This window comes from Harpia harpyja, chromosome 2 (assembly GCF_026419915.1).
Source record: "Harpia harpyja isolate bHarHar1 chromosome 2, bHarHar1 primary haplotype, whole genome shotgun sequence".
NCBI lineage: Eukaryota > Metazoa > Chordata > Aves > Accipitriformes > Accipitridae > Harpia > Harpia harpyja.
In genome coordinates, this window is record NC_068941.1 from 752702 (window position 1) to 770254 (window position 17553).

General features: G+C 42.0%; 1 long non-coding RNA gene across 1 annotated transcript in view; it reads right to left on the bottom strand.

Annotated features, from left to right (window-relative positions):
- LOC128152857 (uncharacterized) overlaps window positions 1-16594 on the bottom strand; it is a 198255-nt gene extending 181661 nt beyond the window's left edge. Inside the window, exon 1 of the long non-coding RNA XR_008238776.1 lies at window positions 16481-16594. This is a non-coding gene — a long non-coding RNA (uncharacterized LOC128152857). The remainder of the gene's footprint in view (window positions 1-16480) is intronic.
- Between the last annotated feature and the right edge of the window lie 959 nt (window positions 16595-17553).

Genomic DNA, 17553 nt, shown 5'->3' on the forward strand with positions numbered 1-17553 from the left:
CCCAACCAAAACACACACCAAACAAACCACCAAAGAAAAAAAGAATAGAAAAAAGATAAAGCCATTATTTGCTCTTTGATTCAGCACCCCATTTTTTCATGCCCTATCCGACAGTCATGTAAGTACAAGCAAAGGGAGAAAAAGCTGAAATTTCTACTGACGTGTTTAATAAAACAAGTATTACACAAGTTAACATGTTGGGAGCAGTAACTATTCAAAGCATAAAGGGGAGACCCACTACAAGAAGCTTCAGACAAATACTTAACAGAAGACAACGCCTATCCCTGATATACGAAGTTATCTCAGAATGAAGTTTTGCTATTTCCAACACTGAACAGAGAAATATGGTGCAGAACACAGAAGTGAGATCAGTCTTCTAGGGTCTCACACACCCCGTCTTACACGTAATACTTGTCTGCTTTTACACCAGATATCAGCTTGCTATCTAAATTATCCATGAAGCCAAAGAGTCAAAGACAAACTTCCCACTAGGCCAAAAGAAGTCGTCATGTTAAACTCAGTGGGACCGTCTGGCACAAAAACCACCCCACAGTTTCCTTCCGCTAGTCATTATCTTGTCTTGTTCTATCTTGGTAACACGCAAGCAGAAGAAATTACATGTAGAATTCACAATATACGGAATTTCTAGGCAACTCCACACGTCATCGGTGATTTCACTCGTGTTAACTGGATGTTTGCCATCCGTGTCACTGAGAGCCAGGCTCGACGTAACATTCTGGACGCACACACACAGACACAAAAAACCCCCAACCCAAAAGCACACAGGTCATGGCAGGGACACCCAAGTATTGGCCCATATATTCCTGTTTGTTCCTACTAAAAATTTCCCGTATTTACTCACAGCGAAAACTGATATGTACAGCTGATTTGCGCTTTCTGTCCTCAAGTGCTCCATAGACTTAAAAATAGCGCTTATGGCCAATTAAGTAAAATACACCTTGCTGAAATAACACAGCCTACAGAAGACATCAGCAAGAAATTTTAGGCAAAACTCTAAGGCTTGAAATGGAACAAGTACCCCAATTCTAAGCGATGCCAACGCTATTGCATATTAGCTCACTGGATCAAATGCAACCCTCCTAACTTTTGGGGTTTTTGTTGTTGTTGTTTTTAATTAACCAAAACCTTACTTCACCACAGCGGCATTCTGCCAAAATCAGGCTGACCTGAGCCCACCGTTAAGAACAGCATACCTGATCTTTGTACAAAACACAGAACTTCAACACCTCTATTTAAAGATTAGTAAAGATACTGTTTGCAAAACACAGTCTTCTTGCTTCACAGAATAGACTTAGCGATCTATCTGCAAATTAAATAATCACATTGACCTTTTTGCAGATGTACGTGGATGCAGAACACAACCACGCTTCTAGGAGAGCCTTTTAAGATATCCTAGTTCAGCTGAGGTGAACGAATTTGATTTCTCTAAGACAAATGCATATCTCTACTATTTGGCACCATTTCCTTTCATTAGATACAATTCTTCTGCCCCCTTTCTCAACATGTAAGTACTATTTATCCAACCACACATGATGTGTGGCCTAATTATCACTCTAATATTTTTCAGGAAAAAAAATTAGTGTAATTAACAAGGAAATAAGAAACAAGCCCCCCTGCCCTGTTTGGGGTTTTTTTGTTTGGTTTTCTTTTTGGGTTTTTTTTTTGTTTTTTTTTTTAATAAATCAGGTTCAGTAGTAATCACAGTGGTTGGAATAAAATGTGATATTTTGATTCTTTGCCAGCACTTAATAGATTTTTGAAATCTACGATATCTTTCAAAATAAGAACCTTACCACTTCTCTGGTCACTTTTTCTCCTCAGTCCTCAAGTTCTCTTAGTATCTTCACAGTCTCTTCATCAAAAAAAATTTTTGAATAAACAGCGTCATCGAAAATCAAACTAAAATATATACTTTTCATAGGATAAATTATCTGAAATGAGTACATGGCAAATCTAATCCAGGCCCATTGGAAATGGAATTTTTGATGGGCACAGAAGGTGAAGCAGACCTTCAGGTATGCACAACCAGAGAGAAAGGCAGTGAAGAGACTTAAGGCTAGCTTCAGGAGATTAAGAATCAATCCAAGCGCATGCATTATTATTGTATGCATACACAATCTAAAGGCTTGAAGCTACGCATATTCCTCAGGGTGCATTTCCCAACCTCTCTGCAGAGAAACATCTTCCCATTCATATGCATTTCTAGTCTAGGATTTCATTTTGAGTTTCAGGTTAAATGTTTTCAAAGTTGAATCATAAATGCAGTAGAAATAAATTATGAGCTGCTTCTGAGATAACACATCGCAAGCAGACTAAACAATTGAAATTCCAGACTTTGTTAGATCTGCTCAAAACTGGCTCCAGGTTTGTCCATTGTTTTTTAGTCCATTTTTGCCCCAGTTTTGCATTTATCGTAAAATCTGCAAACTGTCATGGATTGAGATTATATTGCAACCAACCTTCACAGCACCAGTTTCCATCTACTCAGGACTTCAGCTGGGTGTATCATATGCTCTTTTGCACAACAAACAGCACACAACTGTCGTGGTTTAACCCCAGCCAGCAACTAAACACCACGCAGCCGCTCACTCACTCCCCCCCACCCAGTGGGATGGGGGAGAAAATCGGGAGAAGAAGCAAAACCCGTGGGTTGAGATAAGAACGGTTTAATAGAACAGAAAAGAAGAAACTAATAATGATAATGATAACACTAATAAAATGACAACAGCAATAATGAAAGGATTGGAATGTACAAATGATACGCAGTGCAATTGCTCACCACCCGCCGACCGACACCCAGCCAGTCCCCCGAGCGGCGAATCCCTGCCCCCCACTTCCCCGTTTCTGTACTGGATGGGACGTCACATGGTATGGAATACACCGTTGGCCAGTTTGGGTCAGGTGCCCTGGCTGTGTCCTGTGCCAACTTCTTGTGCCCCTCCAGCTTTCTCACTGGCTGGGCATGAGAAGCTGAAAAATCCTTGACATTAGTCTAAACACTACTGAGCAACAACTGAAAACATCAGTGTTATCAACATTCTTCGCTCTGAACTCAAAACATAGCACTGTACCAGCTACTAGGAAGACAGTTAACTCTATCCCAGCTGAAACCAGGACAACAACCAGAGGAGAAAGAATGGGCTTTTTTATGTCTGCTATTACACTCAGGGAAAGCCAAAAATTACCATCATGGCTCCTACTTCTGTTAGCTTTTGCTACGTTCCAGTATCTCCTTTAATCCAATTTAAAGATTTGAGGACATATTTCAACTGCAAGAGATTTGTCCGCAGCCACGTAAAAACCTTTACCGTTTTCAATCGGGCAAAACTTTGACATCTGGTGCTTGAGCTGGTATGCCTGGATTCCTGTCTCAGAGGTGGTCCGCGAACCTAACTGAGCTCCCAGGCGTAGTGCATCCCTTCCAACCCCACCGCAAGGTTAAGTCAGCATTTTGTAGTTCATTTTTAAGCAACAGTCCTCTTCTGTACCCTCCCTTCCCTCCAGCACAAAACCACAGCACAAACACTATCTGAGTGAGGGCCTCCTACTGCTCATCCATTACTAGGCAACGTTCTTCATTTCCATTTCATAGCTCTGCTGTGGCGTTCATCGCTGGAAAGAACAGACATGAGGTTGGCCGCTTCCGAGAGATTTTTGAAATGGTAAAGGGCTGCCCTGCTCACCCTGAACGTCACTGTTTCTTCCCCGTGTAGCACTCATTGTTATCCTCGCATTAATGCTACATACAATTAAGGGAAATTAATATGTAGGGAAGGAAAAGAAGTCTGGAGGAAAAAAGTGGTAACACCTGCCATTAACAACCATTCCCCTGTTACCAGCAATAGTAATCGACCATTCCCTCTCTTTGGGGCCACTGGGGATTTGCTATGCAGTTCTGAAGCCACTTCCTTCCTCTTCATCAAACAGATACCACCACTGAACTCTGATTTCGGGGAATTCTGGACAAGCATAAGGCTGTAACTATATGCTTATGCAAAGTTTTACTGTCACATTTAGGATATCACTTCAGAACATGGCTAATTTCAGGAATACCATGCTATTATTTTTCAATTCCTATTTGGGAGAAACAGCCTTCCTGGTTCTGTTTTCATCTGAAAAACTCTGCATGCCATGCCCATCTCACAATCAGGTTTCCCCTATTTTTACAAGAATAAAGGTTCGTTGCATCAATCAGCGTGAAGGTCTGGGTCTGTTCTTACTTCAACCAAACTACTGTAGTTCCCCCAAACTTCACTGAAAAAGTGAGTAAGCATCCATGTGTTGAATCATCAGAAAAAAAGGGGTGGGTGTTTTTGTTTTGAGGTTTGTTTGGTTGGCTTGGTTTGGGGTTTTTTGGGGGGTGGGGGTGGGGGGGTGATTAACATCAAGTAAATGTCTCAGCATTGCCTGTCGAGAAATACCTGAATGAGTCAGGGTCATTTGTGTCATACACTACATAGGCAAGCTTTGTATTTCTGAACAGGGTGAAGGTTTGGAAAAAGTAGATGTCTATATGAGATTGGAGTATGTCTTGAAAACTTCGATCTAATCATGCCCCCTAACAAATGCTTTTGCTGTCGAGTAAGGAAAAAAGAAAAAAGTGCTGTTTAAAATGTTTGATAATCTGACAAGGCCATAAGGCTTAATGGAATCAATGATTACACACAGATGGATGATTAACTCTCGAGGTTTAATGTTAAAAAAAGAGTGCTGGATTGCTACTTAATGGAATTACGCTGCCCATATGGAAAAGAACTATACCCTGACTATACCCAGAATTATGGAACAGGTGGTAGATCTGGGCAGGACTGCTTGGAATGCACAAAAGCATTCTGAACTTGTAAGTGCCAGAAAAAAGAAAAAAAAAAAAAATTCTTCCAAACTGTGTTAACTTTTCATGTCTGAGAATTGTAAATGGCAAAAATTAACAAAATGATCCTCAAAGCCCCTTGTTTCAAGAAACAATCCTCACAGTAATATTCGCCTGCATGCTACAGGCTTGCAACTGTTAAAAATACCCATGTGTTGTGATTAAAGAATGTTGTTGAACTTGCACATGACAGTAGGTCTTCATTTACAATTTTACATGATTGCTGTAATCTGCTATGTCAAGCCTGTATGTACCTAGCTCCACCACTTCCCTGAAGAGCTCCAAAAAGCTAACCAGCCCCACTGCAGCAGATCCCAAAAGGACAGTCTTTTGCTGCTTGAGCACATCCTACCTTCCCCAACAGTTTCTTGCTTTGCTTAGAAAGGAAGAATCCCAAGGCCCCTGCTACAGGACAGCACACTTGGTTTTACTGTGGTGTCACATTAAAGAATTACCTCTTTTTCTGGAAAGGACCCTATCTGATTCCATTCTCAGTAACAGCTGTGACCCCTCATTCACCGTCCTGAATGTAATTAAAAGTAAACTATCTCATAGCCTTTGCTTCTGTTGTTTGTCTGATGGCTCTTAGGCTTGCCAAACAGCTTGCTGCAGCAGCTCTAAGGAACCCTGTTTTAGAAAATACATCAAACACTCCAAAACTGTTTGTGGGATACAGTCACGAGCAACGTTAAAGCAATCCTTTACACATGCCACGCCTCAAATCACCATTCTTGAAAAGATGAACCGTACCCCAGCCTCCACAGCAGGTAATGTACATACAGCCACCATTCCCTTCTTTTGTTTGCCTGCGAGCACTGACCAGTTCATTTGTCTTCCGTTGTTTTTCCGTCAACAAACTAGTCCACTGGGATGTTAACTGGTGGCTCACCTATAAACTTTGCGAAGTGTCTCTGATAGTTCTTCAGTAACCAAGGTGGAAAACTGGCACCTTGAAGACCTTTGTTCCATTCCTGGCTTTGCCACAGACCCACCGTTATACTCTCTTCTCTGTACCGTGGATGAAGAGTGTTTTGTACAAGCAAAGTAGTAGCGCCAAAAGCTTCTGTCCACGAGACTCGGAAGGCAATCCAGCCAGAAATCAGATCTGGGTTTGTAGTGGAATAGCTGCAGTAGCCTTTAAAATGAACACAGGACTGGGGATTACGAGGAGACAAGGGTAACACATTCCAAGACCCATTTCAAAAGCAAATTTGGTACCTAGACATCCATAGCCTTGCTGGATTGAATGAGCATCACCAGTACATTTACATAATAAACACACATAATTAAAATGGCATAGCTATCCAGAAGGATCTACTTACTCTACACTAAGAATAACTTGCTCGTTTAGTTCAAACAGTTTCCAAAATGACATCAACTAGATTGGAAAGAAAATATTCTTAAGTGAAAATACGGTAGTCCACAAAATAACGTTCCTAGATAGAGAGGAGGAACTTTAAATTCACACCTCATACTGGTAAAACAGCTCCATATGGAAATACCCGAAGTCACACTTAGGCTTTGCAAGCCCAGTTAGTAGAAAATTAGGCTCCACACATTTCTAAATTAGGCTTCAGACCTAAACTCATTTAAATTTTGAGACTGTCATAAGCAGGGGGTTAGCTTAACGTATAGCTGAGGTGTGATACGAGACCCCACAACCACCCTTCCCTTCCCTGAGCCCTATGCCAGCAGCAGGCAGTCCGTTATCAGTCACCACGCAGCCCCAGCCCAAACACTGAACTGAACGCAAGGCTGGCTGCCCATTATCATGGGCTTTCAAGCCTTTTGCACAGGTGACAGAGGCCATTTTCAGAGAGGATGAGCTCTTGCTCATTCTTCCCAGCGTAAACACTCAAAGGACCAGTTGTCACAAACGACCACTCAGAATATACTGAGGGTTTTTTTTTTTCCCCCCATATAATTTATTCATGTTCTTCTGTAACCAAGGAAACAGAAGTGATTTTTCTCTCTCATCCATTTGCTCTTAAGGGTTGGGTTTTTTTAATCCGTAGGGGTTAATAGTTGTTGAAAACTGAATGCCAAATTACATCCAAAGAAGGTCAGCATTTCAGACACCGAATCAGGACACAAGTGTCATTTTTTTCCCATTACCTTTACCCCTAGGGCTCCCAGCACATGTGGCTGCCCTCTCCCATCTTACCCATCTTGAATATTTGAAGTACAAGCTTCTCCAGCAAGTACTGTCCTTGCTTACCTGTTGGTCCCAAGCATAACAGAGCATCTGTCTCAAACGGTAAGACGCACTGTCAGTGTCACTCAGGATAACCTGAGCATGGAATTGCTCGTGCACTTCCATTAACTAGGTATCTGGTAGTCATCAACTTGGTTACTGCCCTCCTAGTAATGACGACTGCATCGAGTCTTTAAGACGGGCTCTCTCCCTTTAAATGTGTTTCTATAAGACAGCAACAAAGGTCTTAGAGCAAATCCAGAGGGAACAGCAAAGGAGTCCTGCTATGTTGTCTCAGCCTGGCTCTTCTCTCCAAGCCAAGCAATTTAACACCACTAACCTAAAACACCAGCTGTGCCACTTCTTCACGGTGCCCTTCTCTTTTTTAGCATTCTCCAAGTCCCAGGTGGGGCTGATCTCCCGGACAGTAAAACTCTTCCCCTCATTCCCTCCCTTTCCTGTTCCCTGGGATCTTTGGTAACTTGACATCACTCTTCACACACCATCACCACTTCCAGTGTGAAAAACAACCCATTTGCAGTTGCCATCATGCACCAAACTTCCTAGGTCTACCTCAGACAGCACACTACCTCCTTTTCTGTCTTCTTGAAGAACATATCACTTTGTCACGTCATCACGTCCGTGTCACGTTCTTGAATCCCCCTCCCTATGTTCTATACATAAAGCAATTCAAAGCCTGCAACATTTAACTCTACTGTCGGTATTTCATGCAACGAGCTGATGGGCTCGAGAGGCCCCATGGGCAGCATGCCGTACACAGGCACACAGATAAAACTTCCTGGCCCAGAGAAGGAAGGCAGAGAAGCAATGAAGGGGAGGGAGTGCTCTATTACAGAAGGGGGGGGGGGGAAAAACACCAGAGAAAACCGAGCACCCTTCCTAGCAGTCCACGGGGAGTAAGTCTGGGAACCGAAGCAACCTTTCTAAAAAGGCACGCCATCCTCTCATTCATAAAGCAAACGAGATGGTTTTTCAGCGTAAGGTAATTCAACAAAGGGAGTCTTTTGCTGGGCAGGTAAGATTCACCCGCTTCTGCAACTCACAGGGCAGTCAGGAACACCCAGTGCTCAATCCCATTCGCTAGCCCACCTTCACACTAAAACAAAGTGATCTAACTGCGCGCTGCGTTCCCATAAATGCCAAGCAGCGCGCTTTACCGCGATCGGAAGCAAAGCATGCTGTGCAAAAGCCTCAAGAGAGTCTGTGACTGCCAACAGGGTCTCCTTCTGAAGGTCTTTGGTGATGAACTGTAAATGCAAAATACCCGGATCTCTGTGGCCAGCAACTTCCCCTTACTCCAGTACACAGCAGGAAATAATCACAGCTCTGGCTAGTCTCCCTACTTCTCCACCTTTGCTCCTGGGACTGAATCTTTTTTCCAAGACAAAGAATCCAACAGAGGCAGCCCCAATGATAGAACAGAAAGTCTTTGTTCTCTAATCTCTAATATTAAGTAAATTCTCTAATAGCGAGCCTAATAGTATCTAATGCAACACAATCCCAGCAGTCATTGCCCAGTCTGATGGCTGCTACTGACTTAAACATCAGCTGTACTGTTTGTGAGGCGTACTTACCGTACCACTGTGAAAAACAAAACAAAAAACCCAATACGGCTTCAAAGGTATGCCAGGGGAGAGGCAAAAAGTCATGAGCAGAATTTGAACTTAAAATACCAGAGAGCTTTAAATGTGCAAAATACAGACCATTTGAGGCAGTAACTCATTTGGTTCTTGCTATCCGGCAATTCTGACGGCAATAACTGGCAGTAGAATTACCGCACAATGTCATCCTTACGGAACATAGGGTACTCTCAAATTAAATTGGTACTACTTCTGTGCTGCCATTAAGATGACTTATTTGTTTCTGATTAATTAGGTTTCAGCTTCTTTCTTTTTGGCATTACATTTTCCTCCTGTTCAGTCTATCTGGACAGTCTAGGTCTGTGTTGGCACAAATCAGTCACTGTAATTCTGGATCAGAAATCTGTGGCTTTGATGAACCTGGCTTCTGGTTCCTGTCAATCTCTATTGCGGAGTATCACGAGACGCACAGACATACAGACTCGCACGCACACATACAATGCGAAATCTCTGCAAAGGAGAGAAAAAAAAAAAAAAAAAAAAAAAAAAAAAAGGCAGCCGTGACAAGGTTGGCTTTTTTGGAACCACAGATAGGTGCCAACTAAAGGTCCTAGCAGCTTGTCTGCCAAAGCTTAAAAAGCTACGACAAACATTTGTCTCCTTGCTCATTTGAAGGCCTCATCATTGCTGGAGTGCTAGATCGCTGCAGGAAAAGGCTGGGACGGAGGACAGAGCTTCACCGGCGTAAACTGTTGCTACAGCTCTGAAGCCAGTGGCGTTATAGCAGTCAAGAATCCAGCCATTGGTATTTTTGGCAGACAAACTCTGCTGAGCTTGCATTGCTGCTGAATTGTCACAGTCTGACGCTGCTCTTACACAGCAAGAAGAAACCATGAATGAAGAATTAAAACTAATGGAATTGTAACGATTTAAGGGGGAGAAGAAGCTGAGGTATTTCGCATCGTTCCATGTGAAATTATGTAACGCTTGGAAATTGTGCTTTTTTTTTGGCAAACAATATATGGGGTCTCCAACGCGCAGATGGGAGAGCAGCTTATATTTAATAAAATAAAATTTGACATTCATGGCACATTATCATATACAGTCATACATTATGTATGATATAGACTTGGTATAGTTTACACACAGTCTAAACGTTTATCCTACAGATGGACAGGGAATTAGAGGGATAATAGTCTACATTATAGAAACGTTCCAAATGTGTGCTTTTCCACATGCAAGTTAGTGGAAAATCGGCTAGAAGTAGAGGACAAACCGTGACGTTTTTGCAATTTCCATTTCCTTGCGAGCCCACCAGCCTTTAGAAATGATCCCAGCAAATTAAGGTACTTCTAGGCAAAACAGAAGTCATGAACTTTTAAAGTTTCAGGAGGACAAAAGCGATCTACTTGCAAACAGTATTCTCCACCAACACTCTTGCTTTTTACTCATCTCGGTAAAAAAACAGAAGATGCTAGTCACCACCGACTGTTCTTCATTGCAGGTTTCACAAGCAAGCACATAGAGCAACCAAGACCGAACCGCACGCTGTTCCCAGCTACTGCCAGCACCACAAATACCACTGCCCGCTCCAACCCTCACGCATATTTTCAACCAGTTCCTCCTGAAGAGTGGAAAGAATATATGCTTGAAAGATCTGTTAGTCAATGGCCAGGAAAGTTGAGCAATACCACACACTGCCTAAATACAAAGCTAAGTTAATAATTTCCTGTAATAGTTTTTTGTTAAAAACTAAAGCGTTTTTAAATAGAAGTTCTACTGTTAAAAGGTACCTTAATTTAGTAGAGGCAGAAACACTTACCTTAATGCACAGAAGCAGAACACATCAGATTCTCTGGCTCTTTAAGCCACACATGTTTACACGTAGCACTGTTGAGAATATCACAAAATATATACCTATGAACTCTTTTAATTAAGCTGCCTATCTTGAACTTTTATTTACAGATACTAATCTGTATCTCTAGATATGCATTTTTTAACAATGTGTATTTTCATTCTAAAATGCCACTTACTGTGCAGAACTTTATAATAGTGTCACATGAAGTAAAGCTTTCCATCCAAGTTCTACCTAAAAACTTTTCCCGGGTTTTGAAGTGGAAAACGCTGTTACATTTTCAAATGCTTAAACAACTTCAAACTGAATTTTGCTATCTTTCACCCTATTCACAAAGTCCTTCAAAAGCCATTTGTAACTATGAGTCTCCCTCAAATCCTCCTCATCATAGAATTGCCCACTTTTTAAAACGGCTTTTAGCCTCAGATAGTTTCATTGAGAAATTACACATTTCCAGGCATGTCCAACAAATGTCTGAAACTGAAGCTTTCAACACTTCCTTTGGCTTGTTGGATTGTATTGCCTTGTTTTCAAAACAGAAAACTTTGTTTTTAAAGGGAGAAGAATCTGGCAGTCATTTCAGGGAAAGTTATTTTTCCCAAACGTAGCTCCTTGAGAAGAAAAAAGGTACACAGATAAAAGTTGCTTTTAATGGAAGAAATTGCAATTTCCCGTTTCTGGATTGTCCGTATTGTTTCAAGGCGCTTGGCTCAACTGTCTAGAAACAGGGTATAAGAAAAAGTTATCAAAAAGAACAGCCTATTTTCCGTTCTGAAATAAGCTTAATTCACGGGGCCAAAAAGTTACACGGCATAATTTACTAACTCCTTCCTGTTGTTTGTACTCCTTCATTTACAGGTTTGTTCACATTCATTTTTTACTTTAGCTGCACATGATCCAAATAGTATGTGCTTATTGCTAGCACATACTTAAAGTCTACTTAAAATTTCAGTAACACGCACACCAGAGCTTTGCACAGAGATTGGAAAATGTCACTCTCCATTTACATCAACTTTTTCAAGGCAGAGAACAACGATCACGTTTTCCAACACGGCACAAGAATTCTAGATTGAAAACAAGCTTTCAATAAGAATGTACCGTTTCACTGGGAAACGAGAAGTCCTAGAGAAACTTCTCCACTGAGGTAGACTACAGAATCAGCGTTCACCAAGAGTTAGGTTAGAATCAGTTTCTCCTCTTACCTTAAGGTATACTATCTGGTCAGAGGAACACAGTGACATTTCCCATCTGTGCTTAAGATGACTTTGGTTTGTGTATTAATACACCATTTTCAGAAAACTAGAAAATCTCTACGGTTACATAATGCATTTGAGAGTACCAGGCACATTTTGCGGGCTCCTAACCAAAGGCAGCTCAGCGGCTAAAAAGTTACTGAGAAACTTTCAAGTACTTTTCGGGAACAAAAACCATTGGCACCATAGCAACATCCTTCAACTGAATTTCTGAGGGAAAATAATCTTGTTCCTCCAAGTTCTGCTCAGTAATTGTGAGTTAGCAGAGGACCAACCCATGAAATCTGGTCTGAAACCAAGCCCTAACTGCCAAGTACCTGGCTCAGCAGTAGGCAACAAAATTAACAGCACTCTTAATCAAGAGAGCAAGAGGCTCTTATTTTTATTTTAGCACCACAAGGAAGCTTGACATCATCTACTCTGTTCCCTTGTGAAATACAAATCAGCTAGGCCTGAACGGAGTTCGTGTAAGAGCACGCTCGCTGGTTTTGTCCGGTGATTTGAATTCATCTGGCTAAAATGATGAGGTCAACACCAGACTTCGTCTGTGCAGAGCACAGACAGTTCCTAATCCAGCAAGTGCTCTCGCATTAAACGCAGCCTACGCTTACAGCGTCAACAGCATGATACCAGGGCTTTCTCTCAATCTCATTTTTTCCACTGCCTTAACTTTTTTATCTAGTCTAGTAACCCCGTGACAAGGCATTCAACTGAGTTAAGCGTCGTGTAATTAAATACGTCCTCCTCATGCATTCAAACCTGCTGCCTGACCTTTTCATTAAATGCAGCTTCTGACTTGCGTTTCCCATCTTTTCCCTTGTGCTGTACTTTCTCCTCTACTGTGCACAACAGCCCCTTAGAACTTATTTCCCCACTGCAAAGATACACAGCAAACCCACGTCACTCCCCCCCACCTCCATCAAATAAACTAGACAGATTTGAGTTCCAAGTCTCTCCATCTCCAGCCTCTACATCCATTCTCCAACTCTTTCCTGAATTTTCTGCAGCTGGGGATAAAGCCCTTCTCACATACGTTGCCTTACTTCAGGTTCACTTTGCACGCTAGCAAAGTGTTTAGAGGGTTGCAAGTCCAAACACCGCCAGTCCTAGCGTAGCAATGTCACAGTACTCGATGTTTCTTCTGTCAATCCTAGTCCCAGGACTGCTAAAATGAGCTCGGTAATGAGAGACGCAAAGTTCCAGTATATTACAAATCTTTAGCAGCAATATTCAAGGTAATAGCTCTCTCCATAATAATGTGTCATGCAATTTTAGACTCAAAGCTCAAAATTAATTACAAACACGAGACAAATCATACCGTTAAAACATATATTATAAACAAATCATGCTCTCAAAATAGGTAACTTACAGCCTGGAAGAGTAATTGATAAACCTAAAGCGCTCACAAATAATTGCAAAAATGACATGTCAAGTGATCACTGAGTGACCAACCTATAAAACTCAACAGCAGAAGACATAAAACATATAAACTGGGACTGCCACTCACTTGATCACAAACTGTAAATAAACCATATGGGCTTTTTTTTTTTTTTTTTTTTTTTTTTTTTTTTGAGTTTCAGTGCTGATGTTTCAGGACAACATTTCTAAAACAGACCCTTGTATCTGTTAAAAAGCATTCTCAACCTTCAGCTCGATCCACTGACTCTGACATACAATTAGCATTTTTGTTCAGTAATCACTTAAAAAAAAAAAAAAAAAAATCAAGGCTGTAACAAGATCCTGCTTCGATCCAATCCCAAATTGCAGGTGCTCAACATTTTGTCATCGAGCCTTTGTATGACGGGCTATCTTGAGAGCTTAAAGTAACCTAGCCTCCTGTACCTTCCTGATTAAGCTACACACAACTATGTCAAATCAGCAATCACATTACAGAATTTTATCTACCTTTCAAAGCTCCAGCTATCTATCACAAAGTTACTGGCTCTCTGAGATATCATCTGCTTCCCTGCGTACATGCAGATCTCCGATAGCTATCGCACTGATTTCAGGTGACACCTAGGTGTCCTACTACCCCGTTTGGAAGAGTCCACCATCGGCTGATTGCCAGCTTAGCTCCCAGCTACTCTGGCTGAGGAACAGCAGCATTCTCCAGCTGTCTGTTACCGACCATCCTCTAGAAACTCCAGCCGCCTCCCCACGAGTCTGTCGGTAGGAAGGGGGGAATAAGAGCACTTCCTCATCTCCTTCAGGCTAAGTCAGTGATTACTGCAGCGATGCTGGTGCAGCCTTCCTCAGATGATCAACAGAAAGCACCTCAGACCAGACATATCTTTAGACACAAGAAGATCACAGCCTAAATCCAGAAGAGGACATCTCTTCCCGTGACCTTCTTTTGTGCTTATTATTGTTGCGATACCCCTGAACTGACTTTCCTTGAATCGACCCCTGAATTTCCCAACTTCCTTACTGGGATGCGCATTCAAAGTCATTCCCCCCACCCCCGAGGAGCAGCGGTGTTTTCCCCTCATTTCAATGCAATTTCCAAAGCCACTTAAGTCAAGAACGTAACAATATCTAACAGCTGTTGTTGTCTATTTTCTACTGTTTGGCCAAGTAACATGGAACAGATACTGCACAACAGAAATGCTCACTTATTCAAGCAAGCACAACGTAGCAACCTTCTCTAACACCACCAAATATGCACTTAGATACTGTTAGCCCTGTCAGGGTAACAACTGTCTTGCATTCAAGGTCAGCTGATACTGAGACACTTGCGTGGCACAGCTTATTGTACATGACGTTAACTCCACAGTACTTAATAAAACCCACAGAGAAATAATGCAATCGAAATCAGACAGAGTAAGACATTAATACTGTGCATTTTAATCAAAGTGAGAGATATAATTATTATCTCTATGTAACCAGAAAAGCTGAAAGGTTCTAATGGGAAAAAATAAAACCATCTGTTTACTCTAAATCATTAAATGAGTGCTTTAGGACAATGTCATCCCCCTAAAGCCTATAACAATTTGGGCCTTAAGCAGAGATGCAAATTGATTAAATCCAAGCATATTTTGCCACAAATGGCTGAATAAAAATATCACTGAACAAGTAGCAACTTCTGCCACACATCATGAAGACAAGCAAAAGATGTTTTCCAATTCCTGAACTTGCAGACAGGAACACGATTAGTGGCTTTCTTCTCATGCAGGTTTGAAAAAGCCCCTGTATTCTTTATTGTGGGAAGCCCAAACTGCACCTCACGTACCTACGTCCCAATCCAGGAAAACGACACTGAACATCCCTTGTCTGCACTCTTATAGTCCTAAGGAAGTCCAGTTCTCTGTGCCTTGCAGCTCCGCTCACCGTACTTCTAACAGTTGTTAGCAAGCCCCTTGGGGGCTGACAATTCACCAGGTGCTTTAACATGGCTATTAAAACAGTGCTTTCCCTTGCCTTCAAGATTGTGTTTTAGTTGCCTGACATCACTAGCACTGACCTGAACTGTTTTGCCTCTTCCTCCCCCCTTGCAATGTTTTTCCCAGCATTATACGCTTAAGTCCTAGGTCCGCAAGGGTGCGCGTTTCCCGACACAACTGGAGTCACCTAACAGGATCTGCCTAAGCTTCCTTACAAGAAGCTAGGAGGAGAACAATACTGGTTATGATTTGCTTTCCTCAGGGACTTAGATATTGACTCCAGGCAGCCCTGCTTTGAACATGCTTCTGCAGATTAAGCTCGTTTTTCCAAATTTGTGAGAGAGTATTTTTGTTTACATATACCTCGGGGAAGAGAAGATATGGCTTGCCTCCCCCAAACACGCATCCATCCAGTGCATCAGCATCTTCAACACTCTCTGAATGAGGACTCTGAAATAATACCCTGCTCCTGTGGGCAGCAGGGTAACACACAGCCCCTAGTTCACAGGCAGTTGTTGGGCTACGCATCTCCCACATGAAAAAAGTTTTCTCCAGTTGTGTTTTCTATGGGTTTAGAGAGAGCCAATGCACAGACAGCCAGCGCAGTTCTGGAACATACAGATGCTGAGGCTCAGCATGCAGAGGTTTAGGTCTATGTGCCTACAGTGACAGGTACAGGGGATGTGTTGACAAGCACCCAAATATTGCCATCTTACAGACGGTAATGTCTGAGTACGTGCGTCCTCTCATTTAAATCTCAGCTTGGTTCACTCTAAATGAGAAGCGTTTTTCATCCTGGATTAGTATTTCTGTTGAACTTGAAAGAGGAACCTCACTTTATCCAACAAAGATCTGCTGGGATGCAGCAAGGATATGAGCAGCTTCAGAGAGGTATCTCAAGTTTCATTGCTAGCAGAAGTGATGTAAATTTCCAGTTTAAGCAATACACCATGAAGACAATAATCAAGACACACCCTTGTAACATGGTACAGGACTTAAATTTCATTCCCAGTCTGCCCTCTGTGACTAAATTCTCCTATGACTCATTTCCGTACCTGTAGAAAAAAGGGCAAGATTTACATTCTTACCTGTTTTGCCCATCTTGACCAGGTAAACAAGCATGTATTTTGGGTGAGGTTTTTTTTATACAGTTTCAGCAAAGAGAAGCCCTTATCAATGTTTTGAATTCACAGGTTATTAAGTGTGAAAACAGAGATACCGATACTGAAAAGTTTTTAAACTATAGAAACATGATCTACAAAGAGCTGGAAAAGAATCTGAGCAAAACCACAGTCAGGTGGCTCACCTTAGAGCGGAGAGCAGGCTAGCTAGGAATGCGGTGCAGATCCCACGGTGTTAGTTCAAGTGCTCTGTCTAGCACTCCACAACTGCCTTTATGAGGGACTTGTTGGATTGTCGGTGTTTTTCTGAAATGAGTAAAAATAATTAAAAAGTTAACACAGGTTTCTAAATTTCAAACTCCTACAGTTCCTCATGAGTAACACTCAAAACCTACAACAAAGTAGCACGTGAGCTGGGGTGACCAACATACACAAACCTCTTCTTCTCCATTGTTAGCATTGCTGGAGTTACCTCTCAGTCTCTTAACTATTAGCTATGCACACCTATTTTATTAACATGAAATGTTAAAAGTGACATATACTTAGTGTAGCATTTGTTATGAACTAAACACTTAAATGGGTTTGCCTTTACTCTGAAGGGTTTACACCTGAAACACAGAGAGCAGTAGAAACAATGCTGTGAGGAAATCCAGAGATAAATACATATGATACATCCAGATCAAGCTTCCCCCACCATATCATATATTAGGAATTAAGTCAAGCAACAACACGCAGCTGGATCCAGTTGCAGAACATAGCCCTGTTGTTCACGTACTGGGACTACACAGACCGCTCACACGGACAACATCTCCAGCCGCTGAGTAGAACCCCAGAGACTCACCCCACCATAGTGGGGTGCTTACCTAGTGTTACATCGCTCCGATGAACAACCCTTGAAGGGAACTGCGAAGACAAAGCAAGGAAGCAGAAACACAGGTGGAAGCAGAGAGGCTCTCCGACTGGCCCGGGATGGGCTGCCTCATATAAAATAGGGGAATTCCACCAACTGCAGCACTGTTTTGCCATTTCATACTAGCAAAGGATCAGAACCAGTATTTATCACATTACATCAGATTCAGATGTCTTTCATACCCGAAGGCTTCGCCGTGACCCAAAAGACCTCAGGAATATAAAGTGTCGAATTCGGATGCCGGTGTGAGCCCTCACACGCATCGTTCCTACTCAAGGCAGGAGACGATCACACACACCCCTCAAACAGAACAGTCCTTAAGCACAGTCATTTGAATTGTTTTTCCCT